This window comes from Ambystoma mexicanum, chromosome 8, assembly GCF_040938575.1.
Source record: "Ambystoma mexicanum isolate Mex_15411 chromosome 8, UKY_AmexF1_1, whole genome shotgun sequence".
NCBI lineage: Eukaryota > Metazoa > Chordata > Amphibia > Caudata > Ambystomatidae > Ambystoma > Ambystoma mexicanum.
In genome coordinates this window covers 877,769,416-877,792,057 of record NC_090929.1, presented here as the reverse complement: position 1 = coordinate 877,792,057, position 22,642 = coordinate 877,769,416, and positions in this window count along the sequence as shown.

The following is a 22,642-nucleotide window of genomic DNA, read 5'->3' as shown; positions in this document are numbered from 1 at the left end:
AAACTACATCATAATAGTTACATTTCCATGTTTTACATTCAAATTATCACTGGGAAACACATAAGCGTCTTTTTTCCTAATGTCAAGTGCAGTCCAAAAGGCTAAGAAAATCAAAGCACGGTGAACTGTTTGAAACACTGGGACTCATTATGGCCCTGGTGGTAGCCGTACCCTTATTAAGGGCACGGCTGCCGCTGGTAATTAATTCTTACCGGAGCCCAGAAAAGGGAAATACCCGGGTCATGCCGACCTTGGCGGACCCGGTAATTGCCCTTCTCTGAGAGCCGGTAAAAATTAATACCATTCCCATTTCAGACCAATAGGGCTCAGTGGAAATGGGGAGGATACTAACAACGGGCCCGTTAATGACGGGCCCGTTGTTAGCATCCTGGTCTGCTAGCGGGTCCCGCTAAGGACGCCTGGTGGGACCCACTGCAAACATCGTAATAGGGCGGCCTGGAATGAACGGTGCCAGTCCCTTACCGATACCGTTCATTCCCGGGCCGCCAGGGTCCTAATGAGGCCCACTGTAATGATTTCAAAGGCATTTTTTTAACAAAGAAAACATCAGTTTTATTTGTGCACTTCATCTGCATGCCATTTAAAGAAAAGATGCAGGCTAAGTAGTCTGACAAACTACATGTCTTCATCTCAAGGTTTTAAACCAGAACGATAATATTTTTTGTAAGCAGCAGGTACACAACACATTGCAGAACATATTATAACCTTAGTGTTCAGCCTTGTATTGGGACAAATTGTAGCCAATGCAAGCATAAATGCCATCCATAATGGATAACAATTTGAACCTTTGCAGTGCCTTAGGATTAGAGTCTCAAGACGTCAATTGGATTCACATGATATTGTAGTTTCCAGACTTGCACCCCACACAGATAATATTAGTTTAGCTGAAAGGACACTTCAAAACAGTAAATAAACAAGCAAAAGATATGCTCTTGGAAAAAAGAAGAAAAAAAACATCCTATTAAAGGAATTGCTGACAAAACAGACTTCCTGCAGAACTTTTGATCATGCAAAGAATGTGTTATGTACTGTGCCCATCTCAAACATATGATGCAATGTGCACATTCTCATGATTTTACACTTTACCAAAACACACTCTGGGGCTCATCTTCAATTGGGGTGTATTTTCAATCATTTGTATGCTATGTATGGTATGGGGGAGAGGAGGGGGAAACACAACTTGCATTTCCGCCACGTTCTTCATCTTCACCATACAAATGCACCAGCATTTGCTCTGGCATGGAGCTTCATTACCAGTTTAGCGGTCCAGAAATAAGGATGCCAGATCAATTTACTGGCACCCTTTCCTGACCGCCAAACTAAGAGTCTGCTGTTAGAGGCACCAAACTACCGCTAGGCCTGACCTGCCAGGAATTCAGGCTCCTACTGGCAGTGTTTTCACTGAAGCACTCGTGCCATTAGCAATGTGGAGTCCACAGGAATGGGAATTTACCGTTCTGCCGCCTCCCATGATATCCCGGTGGCAACAGGATGTCAGGCAGTGGAAAATGGTGTTACGGGCCAGCGGTAGCCCACCGCCTACTGGCGGGTTCTACCTCTGACCCTGTAATGAGCCCCAATATATGAATCCTATTAGCCATTTTCTATTGGTGGTCCAAAGGTATAGGTTTTGATTGGGAAAGCATAGTGCAATGGAGCGGAAAGTGTAAATGAGCACTTTGCAGCTATAATGCACATTATGCCTATTTTCCTTGCTTTGATTTATGATATGGGTTTTGTTATAATCGGGGGCCAAGAATAGCAGGCTCGGGACATAGTTACAGGGCTGTTACCGGGTGCTCCTTTCCCTGGTATGGTTTTAGTGCAAGCATGATGTTCTTGGTTGGATGGCTCACTATTTTATTGCACTGAGGATGTTGTGATTGCAGTCTACATACATCTTCAAGTTGCAGTCTCTGTGTTGTCTTGCACTGATAATGGTGGAATGGTAACAACTTGTTGCAGTATAATTAGTTCTAGAAAATGATGTGGAAAAGATAACAAACACTGTATTTTTGTGACCATATTTACATGAAAGAAAATACATTACATCTGTTGTTCTTCTCAGAAAAGTCATTCAGGCTGGTAGGTGCTTATATGCAGTAATTGGTGATAGTTTTATTTCTTCCAAAAAGAAAACCCAAGCCCTGAATATATAATATACATCAATGGTTTAAGATACCTGAAATGTACAAAATACAGTACTTTTTAGAATATATTCTCTGTGGTTTGTGGGTGGGGATCGTGGAGGGACTTGACCTAAGCCCCGTATGCCATATGGGCGTGCCACATACACAGACTTGTTTTATGCCCATTTGGTTTTATTGTATTTCATATTGTGGAAAGGGCATTATTAAATATATCCTTAATATTCCTCCCAAAAAGACACTTGCTTCTGCAACAACTTCAGAAACTTTATTACAAAAAGTTACTGGAGCAAAAAAAACAAAAAACGGAGGAAATGTTACTGGAGCAAAATACCAAACTGAGGAAATGAGCGATGTGGTGGACAAGTGTAGATGAGCAGGCTGCAGTCTCCATGTTCTTTTCCTCTTAATCTGAACATTGTTAACAACTTGTGGAAGCAGAAGGCAGCCGTGCGCATTGAGCGTTGTGCATTGTTTCCAATTACTCTGCACCTTTAAGAATTTCAACAGGGGACGCTGTGAGAGCGTGACAGGCTCCACCCCCCTGCACCGTTGCTACCTTCAAAATCTCGCGGGTGAGCAAAGCGGTAGCGAAGTTGTGGCCAAGTGTAGACGTGCAGTCTACAGTCCACAGTAAGCAGTTAAAGCAGAGAAAGAATGCTGGTTGCTGTACACGGTACTCAGTTTCAATGAAGGCTTGAGTACTTTAAAACCAAAAAAATTGTTTGCTTAAAGCCCATTGGCAGATTGGGCTAGTCGGGTACTCTGGGGCTATAGATCTGTTGACCTGACCTCGATCTTGCCTAGAGCTCCAGTGACTTACGTAGCTGCTCTTCTTTTCTCTTTCCTTCGCTTGGTTACCTTCTGCCCAAACAAAAAACTGAAATCAGCAAGTTTAGGGTTATGGATCAACCCGGGCCAAATGGGAACTGGCATTCGGGACACTTGGTGCAGATCCCCAGTGAGGAGAGGCAACTGGATAATCAAGATGAATCAACGCCAATGGGGGAGGTGGAGACGTGAAGAACTGATAGATCCATGGAGAACGAAAAGAGGGGCTTCCCATTAGAGGTTTCAGTACAAATAGACTTATTCACAGCCTCCTCAGTAAATGTGATGGCTCATGAGCACTTGAGTATGTCTGGGGATTTTGAGGCCTCTGCCTCTAGTGACCCATCTGCTGGAGCGATCCCGCTGAACAAAGAAACCATTGAACCATTGAACTGACCTCTGGTTGCGGTCATTGACACCTTGACGCCGCCGGGACTCGTACATTCGAATGTTGATTCTGATGTGACTAAGGGCACTGCAACGGTTCAGGGGGTGGGGCGTCCCCACCCCCGCACACGTATTTACAGGAGATCATCGAAGAACTATTAAATATCCTCAAAAATGAATTGTGGCAACCTTCATTGAAGAAAGTGTGGCAGCCCAGCGGGCTGTTGATGGTTTCACTATCTAAACAAAAGTTTTTCTATAAAAAACCTGTCATACATTTGGAAGTCAATGTAACTAAAATGGCAAACTTAAATATGGCCCAAACACCAGTAGCCGATAATTTGGCCAACTCCAACAGGTCAGATAGCTTGGGCCTCAATCAAAATTCGAAGCACTGGACACTGACTCTTGGGATACCCTGACGTCAATAGAGAAAGGTGGTACACCAGAAAGGTGCCTTACACCGGGCACAAAGCCTATGGTAGGGACTTGGTCTCTCTTGGGCGGACAGGGTATTCAAGAGGTATGGCTAAATGGAGTACTTTCCTCTCCGCCAGCCCTTAAAGCTTGGGCAAAAGTCTTAGATCTCTCTCGAAAGAGACTTTGATCTAAACATTTGGAAACATCAATACAAGAGGGTAAGAGAGCAAAAACATGTGGAAACATCTCTGGGATCTGTGTATCACCTGCAAATCAGGGGGAGATGACCGATAAGAGGCCTACCACATTTGACGATAATCAGTCCGCAACGGGGGGGGTGAAGGCCTATTGTTGGACATGGCAGCAGCCCAAGTAGAGGCTCTGCTTTGTAACGATCCATCTACAAACATCGCCCTAGATGCCCCAGACACTCAGTTTTGTAGAAATCCATCCTCAAACTCAGACATAGATGCAAGCACTGTTTCTGCACTCACAATCTCAATGTCTCCATTCATAAAGCTGTATGATTCTTTGAATGATGACCAGACAACAGTCCTGGCAATGCTCCACACAAAGACGATATTTGTGGAGGTTTTCATAATGGCCCTGCAGTCCAATTTGGACAAATATACTGCTCAGATTACAGAGATACTACATTCAATAATAGACCCTATCATTATGGATCGAACTAAAAGAAGAAAGGAACAAGTCACTAATACACGGGAGACAATTTACATAGAAGAAGAACACCCAACAGCTGATACACAGGGGAGTGGGGCTGAATTGCTGAAGCTTACAAATGTCCCTCAAGAGAAGAAGAAGAGGTGTGCAGATGTGAGCGGTGAATCCCATCATTTTAAGGCCACTCACATAATTCCAACAGAAGTATTTGACAAATCGCCTTTGATTGAACAGACAAGCACAGCCAGAGTATCTACTAAGGAGGTTTCAATGGAGTTGATAGAAGGAACCGTGCTGGATTCAGCATGCAATATTCAAAATGAACTAATGGTGAACAATGCACTAGTGAGAAAACAGTTCAACATCTTTGCAAAATTAAGAGAAGGGACCATTGGAGATGTAGCCCCAGTTCCACCACCGCAAATACCAACACAAAGCAAGGAATTCAAACTAGAATCATCAAGAAACAATGAGAAAAACGCCTGAGCTGGCGAAAAATCCAAGACACTAGCTCGACTGCCTCTAGTAATTCAAAAAAAGGAAAGCCTGTTAGAGAGACTTTTAGTGCTGATGCTTGGTATTGGAGCTCAAGGGGTGACCCTGCATACAAAGAAAATACAGGTAGTGGAGCAGATATCGCCTACTCCAGTTCAACCTTTAAGACGGAACCTTGAGCCCCCTATAGTGGAACTGGGAGTTTCCGAATGAATGCATCTAAAGATGTACTCACTTTTGGACACAGAACTACAGGCCAACATTCGGGGGCCCCAAGTAGAGTTATCGCTACAATCAGCTTTTTCTAGCAATTCTCATGAAGACAATGAACAGGACGGCCCTACTAAATGAAATGCTTCCAGCAGCGAGGACAATACATTTTTGAGAGACTGAAGGGACGCCCAAAAAGAAGGAAGGAAAAAAATTAAATTCCAAAAACTGTCATTCACAAGGAGAAGAGAAAGAGCAGATGAGCATGTTCGCAAAGAGACCTTCCCTTGTGTTGGAAGAACCACATCTGAACTAAATTACTCTAGGAGCGAGGCCTTGCCCTTCAAAACCTTAGAAGATAGAATGAAGTTCCTTATGGGCAAACAACGGGAAGGGAAAAAAGATAACAGAATGCTGGCAGACATAACGCCTGCAAAAAAAGACACCCACGTCCTAAAATATACCAAAATACTTTGGAGAAAGGTTTTGAAACGTACTGATTCCACTCACAGAGAGTGTTACTCATCAAAGATGATCTAATATTGACTAGGGCTAATGTAGAAGAACTCTATTACCTCTTTAAAATCAATATATTCTGGGAAGAATGTTTAGACAAGGTAGTTGTCTATCAATCAGCAGACAAGGTAAAAGATCTTCTCTTGAAGGAAGCTCCCAGACTGCTAAAAATGGGTTTCTCGTTAACTATGCACAAGTCAAGTGCAAGTAAGTGGCTAACTCCTACAAAGTGACTGAGCCAGTTTAAAAAACAAGAGCTTCCTTGAATTTTGAAAAGAAATCTCGGAAACCAGTACAGAGAGCAATTGCAGTCCCAAGAGAATACAACCATAAACCTGTGGCTACGGGTAAACCGGACCTGAGTATTACAATAAAAGGATACGACCAAAAACATGATAAAAAAGAACTCCTCAGTAGCAGAAACACAGGGGGTTCAGGGAGAAGATTGGAGATGGCTTGTAGGGGTATTAGCATTAGCATTAAAATCAGCAAAGCAATAATGCTGAAAGAATTAGGAAACTTTCATTGCTCTGCCCCTGATACTGCAAAGTTGGAGCACCAGGGAGTTTCGGCATTTATTCAGGGCTGGTGACAAGGACTTTGCACAATTCGGCTTGGTCTTCTTACAGGAGACATGGATGAGGGAACTGCCCGTTTTGGAGGGATTTTCGGTATACCTTAATCTCGCTATTAAAGCCCCTAAGGGCAGGCCCAGGGCTAGTCTCCTAATGGTAATTAAACATATTAGAGGCCTGAAAGTTATGGAAGCCATGCATCCCACCCTGTTAATTCAGGCCTTGATATTACAACTGAACGATTTACATGACCAGTCGTTGCAAACCATCATGGCCCTGAATTTATATTAGAACCCAACAGGTGCTGCAATGAATAGATGATGCCTTGGGAATTTGGCACAATCTTGAATTTATTGTCTGCAGTGACCTTAACATTCAATTCTTTGAAGTATCAGGGATCTAATAACTGTTCTCCCATTGCACGTTTCAGTCGCCATAGTTAGAGGTTTGCGGTAGAGAGAAGAACTGGCCACACAAAACATATAATAAACGGTCATTTGCGAGGGGACATCCCGCCTCTTCCAACATGGAAGAAGGGATCAGAGGAAAGTATCTTAGATTGTTTCTTTGCTTCTTGCCATGTTTACAATAGATCAAACACCATAGAGGTTGTGAAAAACATCAATAGTGACCACAATATCTTAAAAGTCATTTCTGACCACTGGTCAACGCTCACGTACACACAAATGCATCAAAACATTGAAATAAATTCAGGACGTACAAGGTTAAGAATTGCTCCAGAGAGCATGCTTAATATGACTCAAGCAATGAAGAAATAATCAACCGCCAACCAGAAATATTTGTCCAGCACGCCAGATGATTATACCACTGTCCTCTCAGCTTTCGTTGAAAAAAGACCTTGGGGATTGAAAACAACATTTGTTAAGCGACATTGCAATGATGTAGAAGTCTTTAACAGGAAGAAACAGGTATGAAAACCATTGAGGCAACTGGGAAAAGGCAACACACCCAGTACAAGGCTTGAAATAAAAAAAAACTCAAACAGAAATTCAAACATTCGGTTAAAATACATAAACATCTAATGATACAAGAATACGCTGAGAAAATGTTAAAGATTATAGCCGCTATAAACACTGCTGGGATATGGAAAATATTTAACAACTTGAATTGCCCTCAGAAATCTACAGTAACTAACGCAGTTGAGGCGGAGGCCTGGGTCACCCACTTTAAAGCATTATTTAAAAATCCTGGCTTAATTGACCAACCTTTAATATTAAACCCTTGAGAGCAATGGTCACTCAACATAGACAAAGACGCAATCGTATCATTGATCCACCTTGCTAGTACATCGAGGGCTGTGGGGCTAGATGGTATAACTAATCAAATGATAAAGAACAACCCAGGCGAGTGAGCCACCTTCAACGAGGTACTTTTTCAGTACATAAAAATAACCAAGAAGATACCAAAGTCATGGACCCATTCAATCATAGTCCCTATTTTAGGCGATAGTTCTGATCCCATGAACTACAGGCCTATTTGCCTATTGGATGTAATAGGAAAGCTATTTGCGGCATTCATCTTGAAAGAACTGATAGAATGGAGCGCGACCACAAACCTTCGTCACATTTGGCAAGCAGGTTTTGTGAAGGGTTTCGGCACAGCCCTTAATCTGTTCCTGATAAATCTGCTAAAATGAGACCCAAGTCAAAGGAAACAAGTGATATTTATCTCGCTTCGATTGATCTTGCCCAAGCATTCGATCTAGTCGACAGAGGTGTTCTCTGGGCAAATATGGTCGGTTGGAAATGCCCAAATAACATACTTCAAACTATGAAGGCATTACACACAGGAACAACAATTTCTGTTAGGCTCGACTGCTCGGTCAACCTGACACAACCGATCGACACTGAAAATGGTCTCAAGCAGAGATGTAGGTTAGCACCTGCAATCTTTAACTTATTCATTTCTGACATTGAAAACACATTTAATAATATAAGATGTTTCCCTCCAATGCTGGCGGGTGCCTTTAATTCAACTGCTCTACACAGACAACCTCATATTGATGGACCAGATGCAGATTGGGCTGCAACGTCAATTAAATGCCTTGCAACGCTATATCGAGGTCAGCGGCTTGAAGAGCAGTGCAAATAAGTATAGGGTTTTGACCCTCGGTAGAAGGCCTGGAAGGTAAAACGCTCCCGCTATAGTTGGCAGTTTAAAGGGGAAAAAATGTTAGAGGCTGCCTCACTAAAATACCTTGGTGTGTATATCGGAAATAGCGAGATGGACATGCATTATGAAAGTACGCTGTGTAGCAGGGTGAAGAGATTAGCAGAGCAGGTAAAATTGATATTAACAAGGTACTGTAAGTTTACATTAACACCGGTTATTGACTTCGGCTGTAAAAAAAGTAATTCCTATTTTGACCTACGGGACAGAAGCAATGTTGGCCTTACATCACAACATATGGCCAAAACTTGAGGGGCTTTTTGGAGGAAGGTTCTCGACCTGCCGAATGCAACACCAATACAGACCATTAGAGTAGAGCTTGGACTAAATTTACATCATGGAAGTCCATGGCATTTATTAGTAAGTGCCTGAGTGCCCAAGGATAAGGAGGCTTGGTTGTGCTGAAAAAAGCATTGGTGGGAAAGACTGAGCCTCTTCTAGAGAAATGGAGCAAGATTTGTATTTCCCAATTGGCGAGTGTTAATGCCACTCTGGATGACCTTTTGAAAAATCCAACATTAGTATAAAAAAAATGGGTGGACTGAGATTGTATTAACTCCATGGAGGCGAAGGACAAATGTAAATGATATGGCAAGCCCATTTTAGAAGTGAGGGTAAGGGGATGTCTCCATATCTTTCTGACTTAATTTCTGAGGAATCAGCTCTGCCACCAGTTTATGCATTTGCGGTAACATTTATACCCCACAAAGGAAATCACAGAGGTAAGAAAACCCAAGGTAGAGAGGAACTTCTTATGTAGATTATGTGACTGTTCCAATGAAACTCTTCAACGCGTAGTTTTATTTTGTCCTATATTAAAGGATCAGCACACTCAATGTTTGGGACAATATGTTGCAAAACACAGAACATTTGAGGCAGGAGAATGGTGGACATTGTTGACTTTAGGGGTGAAATGATCCCTGACTCTGGCTTTATTGGCATTTTTTAACATTATTTTTGAAATGATAGCAAAATGCTGAGAGTGTTTAGGTTCATAGTGATGATCTGGTGAACTAAGGGCTGAGGTACTTGAGACATTAAGGGATGTATTGTCACCTATGCCCCAAGAAACAAGTGAAACATTTTTATTTGTTTTAGGTAATAGAGACAAATATTGTTTAGACTTGTCTTGTTCTGTGCTCTGAATTGTTTTGTAATTTAATTAATATGAATCGCTGAAATTCTATTTTTTTTATTGGTTTGGCTGAAACATTCAACCTTCCAATACAAAACAGATTATTTGTTTCTATACTCGTACATGTATAAAGCAAAAATAAAAATAAGTTATCTTGGCAAAAATCAATTATCATCATTTACATTCATTTACATCAATCAGACATCTGAGATTGACATATAACTGATACAACAATACACGATAAAACGGAGAAAGATAAAAAGGAGAAACAAGGAGTAAGTAAAGGAAGAAGAAAACCTTAAAAATCTCCAGTTAAAGTAAAAATAGACAAGTCATGACATATTCTAGTTATTCGATAGTAATTCCAACACTAACTATGTCACTTTCTAATTTCAGTTTGTTCAAAAAAATCATTATGGCATAGCCCACTGTCCTCGAGTACAAATGAAATACATATTTCCATAGGGCTTTAATCTCCATATGTATTGTATGTTCAAACAAGTTCTTAAAATGTTTTGATCCTTATGCTCTCTAATTCTGCGCATTCAGTAATGATGTGTTCAAGGGATTCTAATTGGATGTTACAAAATCGACAAATATTAGTTCCTTTATTATCATAAGCCCATTTCTCTGCGACTTCTCTGGTTTTCCACAGATTTAATCTTAAGCGCAGGAGTCCTGCCCGATGCATGCCATTTGGTGATTTCAATAGATAGAGTTCAGGAATTCCAAAAGATTTTAAAGCAAAGGGATTTTGTTTGAAACATTTATAGTTATGACATATTTCCCTAGTCCTAATCCAATCCATTTCCCACATTTTTCGCTTTGCCTTGTCTGGGTTTTGTAGGAGCAAATCATCAGTTATGTCCGCTTCCTGCATGAACTGCGCCTGTGATTTCCATTGCTTAATGAATTTATCCTTTGATGTTCTCCCATAGTTTGCCAGCTGTATAACTAACCCATTCTGATGTTTATCCAACACACATTTCCTATAAAGCATGCATACCTTCCATTTATATATGGCATATATTGATGTTAGTCCTAGTTCATGCCTTGTTAAGGCTACAGGTGTAGATTTGGGAAGCTTTAATAGGCTCCTCCAATATGCCCCTTCTTTTTTATTCCAATACTTATTAGGCTTGTATGCTTTTGTTTCTCCTCCATATAACAATATAGGCAAAGCCTTTTGTTTATAGTATGTTATCAAGGGACCAATAGTGAATTTACAATATTTACCATTGATAATTCTGAACTATGATATTAAACTGTTCCATTTCAACATCAAGGTAATCTCATATGATAGATCACTAGGATCGTTATTAATATTTACACCCAAATAGGTGTACTCACACACTGATTCCACCTCTTGATTATTTAGTTACCGCCCAAGCTTCTTATTTCGTTGTATGTGGCTACCAAACTGGATTACCTAGGTCTTTTTGATGTTTATGGCCATTTTATTGAAATTATCATATTTTTCCAATGCTTGTAGCATATTACGTAACCCCAAAGGTGTTTTAGATATCAGAAGGAGGTCATCGGCATATAAAAACTTTGTCCAATTTTCAGAGAGTCAGTTATGATATCAGTGAATTCCTTGCCCAGATCAAAAATAAAAAAGTTGAAAATTGCTGAAGCAAGTATACACCCTTGTTTAAGTCCTCTGGAAGTACCAATGGGATCAGATAATGAACCATCATTGTCCAGTCTTATCTGCAATGATGTTTGCCCATTAAATTCAATAATCCACTTTAAGATGTTCCACGGGCAGTTACTTTTCATTAATTTCATGAATAGAAGTTCTTTTAGGATTGAGTCGAACACTGTTTTAAAGTCGCCAATTGCGACATACAAGGGTAATGTCTTACTTGATTGTTTGGAAATGATCGCATTTATATACAACAGGTTAATTAATACCTGTACCCAATCCTTTAAAGAACCCTGTCTGCCATGGATCTCTTAAGTTCTCTTCATTTAACCACCGATTGAACTCACAGAGAAGTAAACGAGCAAATATCTTCCCCGGACAATCCAAAAGGGCAATAGGCCTGTATGATGCTGGATCTAGTCTATTCCCTTTCTTGTATTGTCGGATAAGTATGGACTTCTTCCATGATTCAGGTAAATTCCCTGTGTGCATCACTTCCTCAAATATCTTCATTTATAAGGAGGACCATATCCCTGGATTTTCCTTGAGCATTCCATTATCAAGCCCATCGGGTCCAGAGGCCCATGAGCTGCTAAGTTTCGAGATCTAAAATAACACATCTTCTTGGTCAAATTTTATTAAGTGATCCCAATTTTCACTCTTAATGGCTTAATTTAATTTTGGAGTCTGATATATTTGATGGAAGTAATTGCACCAGGTTGTTGCTGCAATGGAATTTATCTGAACAGAAGTCTGGTCTTTATATGTTGCCTTATTTTGAACGCCTCAGATTTGAGACGACTTCGAGGCAATTTTTTTAACATATGTTCGCTGTCCCTCTGGTATCATAATGCCTTCCTTCCTCTTTGCCAGTTTTTGTAAGCTGTGCGTAGATGTTTTATTTTAGACAATTTCTCTTCTACTCGTAGATGTTTTAACAAATGTTTTTGTTGCCTCACCTCAGCTTTTTTTATTTTGACATCCATATCGAAGATGTGTGAATGTTTATGGATGTAACCTTGTACAATATTCTTTACCGACACATATTTTTGCATAATCCTGCCCTGAACTCATAGAAAGTTGTCTATCAAAGTTATTCAACAACGTACTAGACCATTTTATTTGATTTCTCATATCATTTACAGTTATATTACCTCTGTATTTTTTGCAGCTTCTCATGAGCTGGCTTCTCTCCAGCTCCCAAGTTAAACAGAGCTGACTATGGTCACTTTTTCCATTAAATCTTACATTCAGGGATTGGATTATGTTCATCATTGCTCCGTTCACAAAAATATAGTCAATTGTGGCTTCAAATGGACCATTATGCCACGCATTGGCAGCCAGAGTATCACCCTCCACTGAGCCATTTGCCATTAATAATTGCATATCTTTCATGATTTTACACCACCTTTGTTCTTCCACTGTTCATTTTCTTTTACCTTTTACCAAAACGTGGAGATTAAGGTCACCCATAACTAACACGTAATCAACATGTTTTTCTGATGCAATCCTAACAAGAACTTCCTCAAGAAGTTCAAAGAAACAGTCTGGTGACAGATGCGCCCTTCCCCAATAGATATTAACAATTAGAATGGAATATACAACACTTATCAGCTTAATGGATTGAATAAAGGGTGTGGGCGAGTCATACATAGTTACTCTAAAGCCCTTTGATTTTCTTGTTGCTATCATAAGACCTGCAATAGGTCTGCCCCTAGGCAAGCACAAGGCTGGTTCTAGAACTATTTTGTTTCTTGCAGTACCACTATATCAAAACAATTAAGCTCTGTACTTTGCACATTAGTGAAATGAGAAGATCTACGTGTATTCCAGCATATAAACTGGATTTTATTCTTTTACTATGGATTGTTATGCGTGATCTATTTGTTGACTTTCCACATCACTTTGTCTACTATTGTTAGTTCCATAAAAGCGTGGGGTCCATTTTCTGGAGCCCAACCTGTCTCCTTCTGTCATTTGCACTTCTTCTTTATGTAGATTAAAGCCCATTTGAAAAATAAGTGTCCCTTGCATACCACATGATATCAGCTTATACAGTCGAACGAATAGAGATTCGGGATCTTGAAAGGTCTTGATCATCCAAAAACTCGTCTCTGTCAATATCTGATGTAGTTATGTTTCTCAATTGTGATATTTCCTTACAGATATTTAAGACACTTGACTGATTTAAATCAAACTGAGCAAACAGGTGATTTCTACATTCCAATACGAAACAGTGATGGTTGTTTTACACCACTGCTCTCGATTTTAATGTGTGGTCTTTGGTTGAATTTATATTTTTCTTCCATTGCACATTGTCTGAAATTTCCGCTATCTGGCAACTTTCCACCTGAGCTTGTCAAGATGGATTTGGGGCCACACAGTTCGCGATTGAGCCTCCAATTCTTATGAACATCCTTGTCTGTTTCAATTTGTTAATTCTCCTTTTGCCTATTGGCCATGTATCGTTCTACAGTTTTATTTATCACCTCCCACATTTGGGTGTCAGTTAACCCACTCAATCTTGTGTCCATCTGTTCAGAGGGGGTTGGAACAATAGTAGGTAACTGCGATTGGACTCTTTCTTTCTCCCTCATGAGAGCATTCTCTGCTCATTTAATGGTTTATAGTATAAGCTAGGAGTTGTAGGGTATTTTGTGGAGATTTGGGACTGACGGTATTTTCTTACCGCCGAAAAATAACTTAGCAACAATCACTCCTTGTATTCAGATTGGGCCATGTACAACAATAATACAGTGGACATGCATAATTTCAGCACCCAGACATGCATATTTGGTATGCGTGGTTGGTATGCATGGTTGGTGGTATTTTGGTGAGCATAATTCCCTTGTTTTATTTGTGGCCCCAATGTCCAGAATCCCTTATCTTTGCTTAGATTTTTCGTGTAATCACTAGAGAGACCTCAGACCTACATTTCAGGAATACCACATTTTCAGTGTTAGTGTTAGTGTGCTGCCATGGGCGATCTCACTGACTTATTTATGACAGAGAGCTATATGTGGTAATTTTGTGGTAATTTCCACTACCTTATATACGGTAGGGAACTATGTCCAGAGAGTCCCTCTTCCCGTTGGCTCATGTACCTCCAACAAGCTATGCTACAAACAGTCACTCACAACTGTCCATACTGAATATGATCATGCACACATCTGTCTTAAAATGACAATTACACTGTTTAAAAATCTCCCCACGTCATCAGCACTGTATTGGTAAATATAAAACACACCACCCGTCTGCTTTCAAATATTTTTCTGTATTATAAAAGTTGCATTTAAGCACGATCTCACTCTTTACAGAAATAAATAAAATAGCACAGTAATAGCATTGTCTGTGATACACTGAAAAGAGAGTGGCGGAGAAAAGAACTCAATTGGCAACATTAACATGTGATTAAGGCACAGGAATCTCCTTTCCTACACTGACTGAATATTCTCGTACACACTCAGCTCCCACACTTATGTAATTACCTTATCTGTTCAGCCCGAGTTTTCTTCAGCTGTTCTCTTTCTGAATGTGGCTCCCTTGAAGATTAACCCCAGTGAAAACGAGCGCCTTCCGTTCTCAAACCGGGGTCATTGCCTGGAACTCTCAGCTTTTTCAGCAGAAATGCTCCAACCAGGAAAAAACAGGTCCTTCTCCCAGCTCTCCAAATCTCCACTGTTCTCCCTCTCTCCTCAAACTCCCCCCAGCAAAACCCTAATCACTGCCTCTAGCATGATACTTGCTTTGACGCTGCTCCAATCAGAATCAATCATGCCATCTCCTCCCTCTCTACACTATGGCTCATTTTTATAGTAATACTTTGTAACCAACTGATTTCCTGTTCTTTCGAGCCCTTTTGCTTCCTGTAGTTATGTGGACAGAGCAGCAGAGAAAACGAAAACAAAATGAATGTGCTTTTAAAAGTTCACTTTCAGAGTAGGCCTATTTCTGCAGGGGAGACACATTTTTATTAGTGGGTTATGTTAAATTCAGTTTTATTAGTCAGGTTATTTATGAGTAATGTTAGTTATTAATTTTCAAATGTGTCTCTTGCACCATAGGCATTTCAGGTGAAAAGTATTGTGCATTTTTGAATGTGCACGTGAAAATAGATTTGCATCTTATATGTAAAAATCGTTTTTGACTGAATAGCCTGACTTTACTTATATGTCCATGTTATCCTGGCAACACATATAGCAATGCCCCGCACCCTTGTGGTGGTGCTGCATAAAAAAAATTGCTACCTGTGCAGTAGTGCTGTACTCTGTGCTGTAACACGCCAAATATCCTTACAGAGTGACTTTGTCTTTGTCATTCTCAGCTCGCTGTAACAATTGGCCAATGCTTCCATTATTCACCTCCTTTTTGTCATTAATTGCTTTTGCAACATTAGTTATCTTCAAAAAGCATCTCGTTTTCACACTTGTTTTACTAGCTGGCTGAATAACGGTTGCCCATTTTGACTTGTTTCTTGGGACTCTTACCAATTTGTTAGAGTTATTTTTTCCTATATCCACCTTTACAGGTATAATAGGCATTTCTTCTTCATTTTTCTCACTATTGGCTTCCTCAACATTTATCACTGAATTAGTATTGGTTTTAGGTTTCTCACCATCCTCACAACATAAACCATCCTGCAGTTTGAGTTCCAGAGCCTCAGCTGGTTCTTTTATATGGGTTACTCCACTGAAGTTGAACTGTTTCAGCTGTAACAGTCCCCTATTTCCAAGATCTTGCAAAATTTCAGTTCGATTCTCAGAGTCTCTTATGACGTGTCTAAAGATCTCATACTGTGGTTCACATTCTCTTATTTCTCCCAAAGCCACCCCATCGTTATTTTGATGTGTCAATTTTATCAGCAATATCGTTTGAATATTGAGCTTTTGGTCCATTGCCTCATACTATTTGGCTAAGGATAATAAAGCTATATTCATAGCCAACAATGTTGTGCTCATATCTGCCTGTACTAAGATCTCTTCTGTATATTTATTAGCAGACCGCAAGGATTGTTGCCAAACCCAAGGTATATTTGGTTGCCTTGGAGTTGGTGGAACAAAAGAAAGTGAGTTTACAAACGCTTCTCCTTCTGAGCACACCAATAGATCTAGGGATGCTTTAGTCCTTTTATTTACTGATGTTTGAATCTCATTATCTTCTTCAATTCTCCCTGGCAAGATACAGTCACTTGAATTTTGCCTTTGGATCAGAGACAAATTGTCTACCTGCATTAGGTCCCCCGTGTTGGAGTGAACAAATACAACTTCTTCCTCATTAAAAGAAGCAGGGTTCAGGTTCATAAAATTGAGTGCCTCTTCATCCACTTGCCCTGTAATGTGCATAGTTTGATAGGCTTCTCTTAGTCTCTGCTGAGATTCCACAGACCATAATTTAGGTGGGCTCTCATTGATCTTTTCAAGTGTTTTATGCATCAGCAGTACGTTATCATCACAATGTTTACTTTCATTTTCCATAGTTGTATCCGATATCATACTTCCAATTTTAACACTTCTTGTTGCTGGCACATTGATCTTAATAGAAGCCACTTCTACATCAAGTTGAGTGTTCAATTCAAGAATTTTATCTAGTTTTACATAGCTACCTTTATTCAGCTGAGTTTTGCTTATCTCATTCCCCTTCCCCACACCATAATTGTAATATTGACGAATGTCCGATCCCTTTGAGATTGAATGATATCTATTTTTATTCAAGGTTTTTTTGTCACCTAAACAAGCCAATACTTTTTTTTTTGCTGTATTGGTGTGTTAAAATTTGCTAGCGTGGCTTTTGGTGTCATATTAATTCCTACCTTGAATAAGGTCACATTCTCAGCCAGCATGCCAGTTTTCAATGTGAACGGACCCTTCTCTATTCTCACGTGGCTTGGGGGAAGGTATTCTACAATACGTTGATGCTAGGTTCACTCTTGCAAGGCTTAAACAACAACATATGTCACCAGCAACCCTTGATCAGCTAAACGTTACTTTCAACTTTGTACCAATAGCACTCAGTTAAACCACAATAAATAATTTCAGAGTGTGTTGTGTGATGTACAGTTTGATGTTAAATTCATCCTTGCACCATTAACTTTCAATTAAGCAAAGTTAAACAAACAATATATGCTTTAGATTTGTATTGGTAATATTGGCGATAGATATTGGCATTAAAATTGCTCTTACTCCCACCACACTTAAAATGCCACACTTAATATAAGCAACACTAGTTGTTACCTTGATTGTTTGTTTGTATAAACGTTGGCCCCGCACTCACTGCTATCCCGCTAAACAGCAGGCAAATCCACTTGACAAATGCTCTTTCCAAATGCGCCTGCACCTTGCTTTTGTTGGTTCCAGGTCGGGAGGCGGGATTAATTCCATCCAATCCATATATTTGATCCCTGTCTCTGTATCCAGCGTCAGCACGGTCCAGCGAGATAGTGGGACAGCAGTGAGACAGCAGGCAAATCCACTTGACAAATGCACTTTCCAAATGTGCGCGCGCAAATGCGCGTGCTCCTTGCTTTTGTTGGTTCCGGGTCGGGAGGCGGGATTAATTCCATCCAATCCACGTATTCAATCCGCGTCTCTGTATCCAGCATCAGCACGGCCCAGCGGGATAGCGGGACAGCAGCGAGACAGCAGGCAAATCCACTTTCCAAATGCCCGCCTATTTTTCCTCCTACAAAGTAAAGGTTTGGTTTTCAAACAAGGTAATTATTAAATAAATTTAAAAAAATACAAAAAATTACTACTTACGAACATTGTTCAACCAAGTGTCAAATCAAATTCGAAAATGTTCTAGAAACCCTACCGTTCATAACAACAAAAAGGCCCATAGCTAGCATTTTGAGAATAACATCAAGGGACTGAAAGCTATGTGATGCTATATTGAATAAGAGTTCAACCAAACCAATACAGCACATTACACAGATATTTTGGCTCCCTGATCAGATGGCAAGGTGAAATTATAAGGTAGAACTTCTTCCACATGAGCTTATCCACTCGGACACATCATGTTCTAATAGATTTACTCCATTACAGCAAGTAGTTAGAGGAACTAAGTCTCCTGTGTTGGAACTACAGGATGAATTGCCTTCAACTGATGTTGAGGTCCACTCTGAGGCTCTCTTTGGAAAGATTTGTGGTAAAGCTGACATTGTTCCTAATGATGTTGAACCCACTCTGAAAAGACTTGTGGCAAATCTGCTGTTGTAGATATCAAAGCACTGAAATTAAGTTATATATGACTGAGTTATTTGTCTCTGCCTATGACAGTGGAAATTAATACTGTAGAATGCATGCAATATAAGACATTGTTGAGTAAGGTTGAAGATATAAAAGTATTTGCTGAAAATTCAATTGAATTCTTTCATTGATATGCTTAAAACGTTTTTTATGCCTAATTAAACGTTGGAGGTAACTTATGCAGCAACAATTCAAAAGTAAATAGAACACCTGGTGCAACCATATACTCAGGCTGTAATTGTGTTTTGATCCCAGAGAGTGGTTCTCATTAACTGGAGGATGGTGTCCGAAGAGTGCAACCCAGCCCATTAAACAATGTATTGAATATAACTAAAAGTTGTAAAGATAGTCAGAATAGTAACATTCCAAAAGATAATTATCCAGTAACGAGAACAGCTGTATTGTCAAAGGGTCATTCATTTTTGTATTCTATTTGTAAAGCACGCACAAGGCCTCAGGCATTAGAGCGCTGCAGAACCAGTTACACTGGGATCGAAGGCGAGAAGGCATAAGTTACAGAAGAAGCAGCAGAGGTATCAGCAGGTTACAGTTTAGTTTACATGAGCAATTAGATGAACAGCCAGGTTTTGATTGCTCTGCAGAAGGCCCAGAAGGAACCTTCAGATCTGAGAGTGAGTGGGCCGGAATTCCACTGCTTGGCTGCAACGACTGGGAAGCTTGTGTCTCCAGCTTTCACACGTTTCGATTTAGGTTGCACAATTCTGTGAGAGGAAGGGGCTCTGTTGGGCATAGAAGGTTGAGACATGGTGACTTTGTGCAACAAGTAAGGTGGGGCTGACTTGGAGATGCATTTATGGGTGTTGGCAAGCGTCTTAAAGGTAATTCTTTCTTTGATGGGAAGCCAGTGGGCCTCTCTGTGGGCAGTTGATATTTGCTCTGAGCGGGGAATGTTGAGAGCCGCACAAAGGGTATTGTTTTGTATGGTCTGGAGTTTCTTTAGATTGTGAGATGAGGTGCAGGTAAATAGGGCATTGCAGAAGTCTAGCCTGCCTTCCATAACTGAGCGGGCAATGGTCAGACAGTTGTCCATGGTAAGGAAGGGTCTGGCAGCATTGATAAGTTTGGTTGAGTAGGCTGCAGCTGATGAAATGTATTTGACTTGGCGGGTGAGGGTTAGGGTTGAATCAAGGTAGACTCCTAGGGTTTTCACGATGCAGAGACTGAGATAAATGAGCATCAATTTTGAAGGCTGAGTACAGGGGCTTCAATTGCATCAGTGCTGAGGTGGAGCCCATGATGAGAAGTTCTTTTTTCTCATCATTGAGGCAGAGTCCATGGGTAGCCATCAAGGCTTGGATGGTGGCATAGGTAGAGTTTACTTTGGCAGCATCATCATGGTAGGATCCGGATAGGGGAAGGAGGATTTGTGTGTCATTTGCATAGTTTGTTTATGCAATGCTGAGGGAATCTAGGTGATCAAATAGTGCCTTATGAAGCTGTCGTAGAATGTGGGGAGCAAGCAGCAGCCTTGTGGCACCGCATAGTTAGTGGGAGAGGGTGATGCACAGGCATTTTCTGCAACGACTTTCATAACTCTGCCTTCGATCCAGGAGGCTGCTTCCATAGAGAAGGAGGCTGAGGAAATCAGATGTTGGCATAGAATGTTGTGTTCAGCTAGGTCGAAGGTCACAGACATTTCGAGGAAGAGGAGTAAGAATAGCTTTCTTTCATCCCTGATCTCATCCATCTGGATTTCCAAGTCCAAGAGACTTGATTCCGTACCATGTCCTGGACGGAAAACGGATTGAGTCATACCAAGGATATAATTGGCCTCAAGATGATGTTAAATTTGGAGGTAGGCCGCTCTATCGAGAATTTTGAGGAGGAGGGAACCATTGTGATGGGGCGATAGTTGTTGGGTGAGGATGGATCAAGGCTGTTTTTTTTTAGAAGCGGGAGGACCCAGGTTACTTTGGAAAGAGAAAGTTGAGAAAATTCTGAACGGGAGGGATATTGAGATTGAAGATCTAATGACCAACCCCTGTAGGGTGAAGAAAAAGCTCCAGGAGTGGGATTGGATCGATACTGAAGATCGTTGTGGGAAAGACAAATTTGGTTGTTTGCTGATTGAGGATGGTAAGGGTATGAATGTGCTTCCAATCAACCTGCACAAATTCCCCTCTCCAAAGATTTGTGACCTCCTACTTCGATGTCATTTAAACATCTTGGACACAAGGCAACTACATTGGAGGAGGGAGTTGCCTGGGGTCCGAAATCCATGGTGTAGATTTTGTAAGCTGCCAGAAATAGTTTAATACCCCATGCATTTGATAATGGTTTGCCAATCGGTGGCCCACATCAGACATTTCTTTTGAAAAGAGCATATGAGGAAAGTAACGACCTTAAGCCCGATTGAGTGGTGGAAATGGGTATTGATAGGGGAGCAAACCGCATTGGTAATTGCTACAATGAACATTTTGGACTTTTTGTTGTCATGGAAGGGAGAGGGTGAAGGGGGTTAGAGATATTCTCTTCTCATCTAGAAATTGAAGGTTAATGGAGTGAAGGATGATGATTGAGTTGTAATGCTAAAGGTATTTTTTTATTATTAACAGGATCATGTAACATGAATTTGTTCTAGATTTTCTTGTTTTTTCAAGGCAATAAAACATTTAAACATTTTGTTTTAAAAGAAGCGGGAGGACCCATGTTACTTTTAGGCAGGTTGGCACCAGCCCAGAGGTGACGGAGGGGTTAATGAAAGCTGTGATGAAGGGGTCTAATATATCAGCACAGTCTTTGGTCAAGGGGGCTGGGCAGACATCACCTTAACGGCATGAGGCCTTTAGGCTTAGGAAAATGGGCAGCGATTCCTGTGTGGTAATTATGTTGAAGGTGAACAGGGGGACTCCAGGCTCATTTAGGATGGGGGTATGGGAGAGCCTGTTCAGATGGGTGTGACTGGTTTGTTTGGCAGAGATTTTCTTTTGTAATGTGTCAATTTGTAGCAGTAATTCATCCTGGATGTTCTTGCAACAGTTGCTATCTTTGGTTATGGTGGAGGTTTGGTAGAGAGGGGCTTCAAGTTCTCTAAGGATGGCGAAGATTTCCTTTGAGGTAGAGTTGGTTTTAGCAATTCTGGTGTTGAAGGTGCTGGCTTTAGCTTGGATAATGGCTAGTATGTATTGTTTGGACAGGTTTGAGAACTGGAATTTGGTGTCTTCAGTACGGTTGTTATTCCAGCAGGATTCTGCAAGTCTTTTTTTGGCTCGGAGGGAGGCTAGTTTGGGGTTGTACCATCAATTCGAGAAAAAGAACTGCTTGGCTTTTTTTTGTACCAATTGCGCAGTGAAATCAATGGCCTTGGTCAGAGTTTAGAGTACATGTCTGCTAAGTAAGTGTGGTCGGTAGTATCCAAGTAGTCAGGATTAAGGGCATCTAGACAGTGCGTGAGGTTGTCTTTAGTGAAATTGCCTACTAATAAAGGCCAACATATTTTTGAGATTTATATTTGACCTAGTGCAAACTAGCCAGGTATTAGGCCCGAGACTCACCATAAGTAAGGATAACAGGACGTGTAGGTTACATGAGTACGGTTTCTGGTTTTTGGTAAATTCTGAGGAAAATCCAGACATTGACCCCAGGATTATAGTTTCCTTCTTGGGTGGGCCCCGATAAACACCAGTAATCAGGATTCACAACCCTGTTGCTCTGCGTTGTCTTGCTCCAAAGACAGACGCATTGCCGGTGAGCTATCCTCCCAGACATCGTTGTTCATCTCTATTGCCACCTATGTGAATGCATGACTTTATTTTTTGCGACAAGCCACTAGATGGCACTGTTGTTGGGAAGGGATCTGGCCAGCCCCATTTTTGATTGCATAATATAAGGAAGCAATTGCTGGTGTTTTGGACTACATCTCCCATGATCCCGCGCTGTTGACTATGCTGTCTAAAGGTGATGGGATTTGAAGTCCAAATACAAGCCCCTGTATCTGGGGCGAATCGTGTTACATATATATATATATATGTGAAACAGACTGACAAAAATTGAAATGTCATTATCCACTTTGGGGGATGGGTAAAATGTGTCAATTAGCTCCCCAAAGATATCCAGCACTGATCACAACATTTTAACAAATGCAGAAGGATCATCAGATAGGAGCGGATTCAGAATCATTC